Raw genomic sequence first — 6,221 nt, 5'->3', positions numbered from 1 at the left:
ACAGGAAATGTATTTTGAAAACTCTTTTGTCAAAAATGCTGTAAAAAAAATATTAACAAAGACATTAAAACATGATTTTTTGTTATTTTTCTCGACAAACTTCGACACCAAAGGTTGGAGTTTCGACAAGTTTCTCAGTAACTTGTGCATCGACATGCAGAGGAAGATCTCCCACCGACGGCGGGGGTCTCTCGCTGCGCGCGCCCACGCACGTCTGACACGCACGATCCACGCACACGAGGGTCCCCCAGAAACACCTTCATGTGGTGGGCGGGGCTTGTGCACACGTCACTGGCCGGGACACCTGCGGAATCTCAACGATGCGGTTTGTGACACACTTTCTCTTTTTATTCCTACGCACTTAAAACACTTAAAACACTTAAAACAGCAACTTTTACTCGTAAGAATAAAAAATATGATCGTAGGAGTCAAAGTTCCCTCGTGTGTAGTGATGCGTTCATGAAAACCAGCGACATTTACGACAAACCTCTGAATAAACGGTCAATAATACTATACTATACTATAGTAATAGAAGTTTTACTCATGATTTGAACGCACAACGACGCGTCTCTAGCATTAAACTGTTAACTTTAAATATTAATATTTAAAAAAAACAGTTTTCAACATCTAAAAACGTGTTACTGGGGAAATTTACGGATGCATTAAACGCACCACAAATGACTCTGGGGCGTAACTTTCTACTAAAGTGAAAATATAATATTAAAAATAATCTTTTATTTAGTATATAAATATGTTTTTTTATTCTTTTTTTTAGTCTTTGTTATTTTTCTTTGATCTATGTTCCTTATCTTCATCTTTAGACTTAGATTGTATCATCTTGTTCTTTCTCTTTGTTCTTGTTTTTTATTTTATTTTGATTGTTTTTATGAAAAATTGCTGTATTTGCTGTTGATAATTTGGAAAAAAAAAAAAAAATTCAATAAAGTTCTACCTATGTTTACTTCTCTAATAAAGACGAAACAAGTTAAGATACTTAATTATTCCAGGTTTTATTTTCGCCTTTATTCTTGTCTTTAACACAATATAAAATAACTAGTAACCATTAACTGTCTATATTTAAATATTTTATTGTTATTTCTCCGGGTGGTTCTATCTATGGACTAAAGATGGAATAAACGCTGAATCTCTGATGGAATTCAATTGTTTTGACTCCAGAACTAAATCCGTCTTCACTCCAGAACCTTCTATTTTCATCCGCGCGCTCAGAACCGGTGCGTGATTCTGGTCCTTTCATAAATAGCTGCACTCGCTTCAATGACGTGGGCCACGCACGTACATGTGTAGGTGAATCTTTGAATGAGCTCCCCCCTCCTCCTCCTCTCCTCCTCCTCTCCTCCTCCCCTCCTCCTCCTCCTCCTCCTCCCTCCACCAGTTACTACGGCTCTCTATAAAAAGCGCGTGTACGATGGGAGAGCCCGGTCTGTGCGCTGGAGACTTTGGGAGAAGCTGGACCTTCTTCACTTCTTCTTTCACGACTCGACACCGGGAGCAACTTCTTCTTCCTCCTCCTCAGGTGAGTCCAACACGCGCGCGCACCTGCACCTTCGTGAAGACATGAAGGTTGAGATTCACCTGCAGCGGAAGTTGCTGCAGTGACTCACTGGTCGTGATTTAACTGTGGCGAGGAAAAAAATAAAATAATAATTTATTATTATTATGATTATTATAAGAATTATTTTCATCTTATTTTTTAATATAAAAAAAAACGCGCTTAAGATTTTTTTTTTTTTAATCTGTACCGTAAAACTCTGGTATAATGCGCACTGGAAATGTGGCTCCAGGAGGTTTCCAGCGTCCGGTGTGGCGACACGCGCCCCCTCCTCTCACTTCCGGTGGTTATTTTCTCGGACTCTCGCCCCCCCCCCCCCTACTTTTGTGACGTGTGCCTCGGGTGACGTCAGTCCTGCGTCATTCCTGCGCACGCTGCATTTGATTGGCAGCCTCCTACCGTAAGCCTTATAAAGGCATGATGCGCGCACACTGCGGTGGGCTCTTCTCAGAGGCGCGTTCACGCGGGAGGAAGTGGGCGGGGCCTAACCGCTCATTCAAAATTCGGAACTTTTTTTCTTCATTTGATTGACAGGACCGGGAGACGGCTGCGGGTTTCTCCTCCGCTGTTATGGTAACCGAGCCGGACGAGAAGCGCGTTCATTGGCTCGTCGTAAAAGTGACGTAGTAGCGCGTCTTCCTCGCGCACGTGACTCGTATATAGAAAGGGTGACGCAGCAGGTCACGTGGGAGGAGGAGAGTTGTAACTGGGGCAGAACAGAGAGAGGTTCTGAGAGTTCTGGTACCGAGGACAGCAGCGGGTCCAGGGTTCTGGTACCGAGGACAGCAGCGGGTCCAGGGTTCTGGTACCGAGGACAGCACCGGGTGGCGTCGCTGTCCGGACCCGCTGGTGCTGAACAAGGAGCTTTAGGAGCGAGTTTTTAGAACCGAATCCATAATAACTTGAATAATGAAAACAGAATTCAGATGATTTTCTCCATTAGTTTATGTTTTATAAACTTTTAAATCACCAACACTTGTGTATTGATGTGGTTATAATTTACATATTACATATTATTATTATATATATACAGTATATTTACAATATTAGTGTCAGTACTAATGGTTTAAACATGTTGAAACAAACGTTTTTTTAAGCTGGTAACTAAAGTGCAACACTTTCTACAGTTACATTTTTTTATATTAAATTCAACTTGAAAATATCATTTAAAGGTATTTGTTTTAACTATACATTTAAAGATATTATTAAAAAACATACAGTGTTAATCATTGTACCGATTAATATAAATGTTTTATTGTATGTATATTAAACATTTATAAATAAATATATATATATATATATTCATCCTTACAACCTGTAACACTTACATTACAAATCAGAATGTAATTAAAAAATACATTTTGTATTATAATTACCATGTTAGGTACCGATGTAGTACCACAAAAACATGAAACACAACCTCGATAGATCAAATATACATGAATATTTTAAACATATATATGCAGTCAGAAGGTGCGTCTCTAGTTCTTGTTGTTGTTACTGATGTTTTCTTGATAATAAATGCAATATTCGTGTCACTGCTGCCGCTTTAAAAGTGTAGAAACGAACGTGTTTAGTTGATATGTTGAGGTGAAAAGATTCAACTCGTCTCTTCTTCTTCTTCTTCTTCTTCTTCTTCTCTGCAGGCGTGAAGACACGAGTCGTCCTGGTCCCTCAGGCCAGAGCATCAGCACCTTGGCTTTAGACTGCTTACTGATCCACAGTGTCACAGTACAGTAACAGTCTACAGTCATGGCTACTGAAGCCTGGCGTCACACGGACACGCCTCGGGAGCGCGTGCATGGATCACGCCTCGGAACACGCCGCCGTCAGGGCTTCCATTGGGGCTCCTCCACGTAGCTTCCACCTTCAAACCAATGAGACCTCGTAGTTTCCCAGTTACCATGCCAACCCTCGTCCTCCACCCTGCTGTCTCCATGGCGACCGTGGCTTTAGATTGTTACTCTAGCATCAGCACCATGGTAACAGTCTACAGCCATGGTCGCTAGGGGCAGATGTCGCCAGGAGTCAATGGCACCTGCGACAGGTGAGTTTCATCCACGCGGGGATTTATTTACTACGACTTATTAAGCGCGTGAATGAGTCGCGCGCGGAGTCACTCGACTCCACCTGTTCCACGCGTGATTTCTCACACCCGGGGAAGTTTTCCTCGACGTGAGCGAAGTCTGACCTCTGCTGGTCAAACGATGTCACAGCAGCTAAAACCCTTCAATAAACGAATCCACAAACAACGACTGTGTTCATCGATTTATTTGAAGTATCAACAACTTTAAAAAGTACCCACAGTGGAATATTTGAAATTAAAACGTTTTCAGCCATAAATGAAACTTTTATTGTTGTAAACACAGGATTTCTTTTGTGGTGACATTACAAAATAAAAGATTGAACAAATATGAATGAAACAAAGAAAGAAAAAATATTTTAAAAATAATAATAATAATAATTGGAAATTGCAATAAAATGCATACAAACATGAGCAAACAGAAAACATTCTTTATTAAAAAAAAACATGGTAGAGGTTTTAAAAAATAGGAATAAAGAAGAAGAATAAGAACATGGAAAATACATCTGTGTGTGTTTATGTCTTTGCAGGTCAAAGAGAGTTCATGTCAATATTAATTTAAAAAGTAATATTCATAAACTTTTTGAACTAGAACTATTTTTCATTTTAAAAAGAAAATTAATTAATTAATTAAGTAAAATAATAGAGAAATGAATCACTACACAAAATGTAGAAACACAAAAACACAAAATGTAGAAACACAAAAACATTAAATAATAATATCATTGATTAATTTAAAAATTGTAAATGATGTCTCTCGAATCCAAACAAAAAAGGTTTAAACTTTCAACATAAAAAAAATGCAAACAAACTATGTTTATATCCTGCTCGACCCTCGTGAGTGTAAATCAAAATTCACTTCCGTAAACACACTTGTGTGTTCAGAGTTGTGTGTTCAGAGTTTTGTGTGTTCAGAGTTGTGTGTTCAGTTGTGAGTCTTCGTCCTCGCTGCACAGTAACAGCTCATGTGCCGACACACGACAACAGCACATAAACTCTTACTGTTCAGAGCTGACGAGGAGAGTTTCTGGAGGCTGAGAAGCAAAAGTTACAAACATTTTTTTAACACTTTCACATTAAAACGTTGTTGTCAAGCCTTAGAGCCGGAAGCTTGTCATAGCGGCCCATCTGGGACATCTGGTGGTCATGTGTTGAACTGCAGGCGAGTCGAGACGATTCCACAAACGTATTTTGAAGTAAAGATTATTCTTTAAAAAAATGTAACTCACATTTGTCAAACTCAAGGCCAATCAAATAATTCAATGAATATTAATTAAAACGTTTTGGACTAATGCTAATCTTGTTTGAACAAAACTACATTTCCCATAATGCATGTTTCTTATTGAACTATTTAGGTCCATTAAATATCGTTTGTTTGTGGGAGTAACCAATATTTCAGGTTTTAAATACTTTTTGGAGTCAAAAGCTGCGTTTTTTTCAACCTACAACGTTTTATAAAATAGACAGAAGCAAGTGTGTGTTTCCTCCGGTAGGGGTCAGAAGAGAGTAATATAACAAACATGGAGTTTCAATTTGTGAGGAAACATTATTAAAAAAAAAACACATTTTAAGATTTGATTATTGCAGTTATTTATATATACATATTTAAATATATTTTAAATAAAATATATATATTTATAACAGCAGCCTCAGGAATTGAGTCAAATTCTGTTTTTTTCATTGTAAACATGTTGCAAAATCAAACTCGATCCAAAGATGTGTAACTTTTCTCCAGCATCGCTCAGTGAACGAGCGTCTCCTCCCTCGCTCTTCCCTCGATGACTAATATTTACCCTGGGGTGCGACAGGTCTTAGTCACGGACCCCAGGAAAAAAAGTAGACTCACATGCAGAGAACTGATGACATCATCACAATCCTGATCAAAAAAACAAACTTGCAACAAGGACCTGGAACGTGACGTTTCTCTGCAACACAACCAAAGCGACGACTTCGACATACCTTCTCGTCAGACACACACACTTCTTCTTCTTCTTCTTTCCCTCCATCCCAACCTTTTTCCTCCCCCGACGTCCGTCCGTTAAAAAAGTGAAACAAACTCCGAAAGTTGAGTGGGATGTCCGGGCTCCTCCGAGGCTCTCATCTCTTATACATCCACGGGACGCTCCGCCTCCGTCTCCCGGGGCAACCGACCCGGAGCGTCAAAATAAGAGCTGGTCCGCGCGCGACACACCCCTGCGAGCTCCACAGGAAAAAGTGATCCTTAGATCGCGCGCGTCGTGTTCTCACCACAAGAGTGAAGGAGGAGAAGCAGCGACTCCACCCTCCTTGGACTCCACGTCTCATTCTTGTTGTGCAACGAGGATTCCTGAGCGCGGAGTCACGGCTCTGTTGTAAAACTTACTGGCAAGAATGACCCTCGCTTTTCTTTTTTTTTTCCTTTTTCTTTTCGCTTCCTTCACTTGTTATCAAAACCATGTGTTGCAGGAGTGGGGTCTTGGAGGGACACAAGGGCCACAGGGGAGTCAGGAGAAGGGGCGAGGAGGATGAGGAGGATGAGGATGAAGATCATGGAACGTCAGGTTCGGTCCAACATCTGTCAAAGACCCA

This window comes from Callionymus lyra, chromosome 14 (genome assembly GCF_982586985.1).
Source record: "Callionymus lyra chromosome 14, fCalLyr1.hap1.1, whole genome shotgun sequence".
Classification (NCBI taxonomy): Eukaryota; Metazoa; Chordata; class Actinopteri; order Syngnathiformes; family Callionymidae; genus Callionymus; species Callionymus lyra.
The sequence above is the reverse complement of the archived record's forward strand: the minus strand, read 5'-3'. Positions refer to the sequence as shown.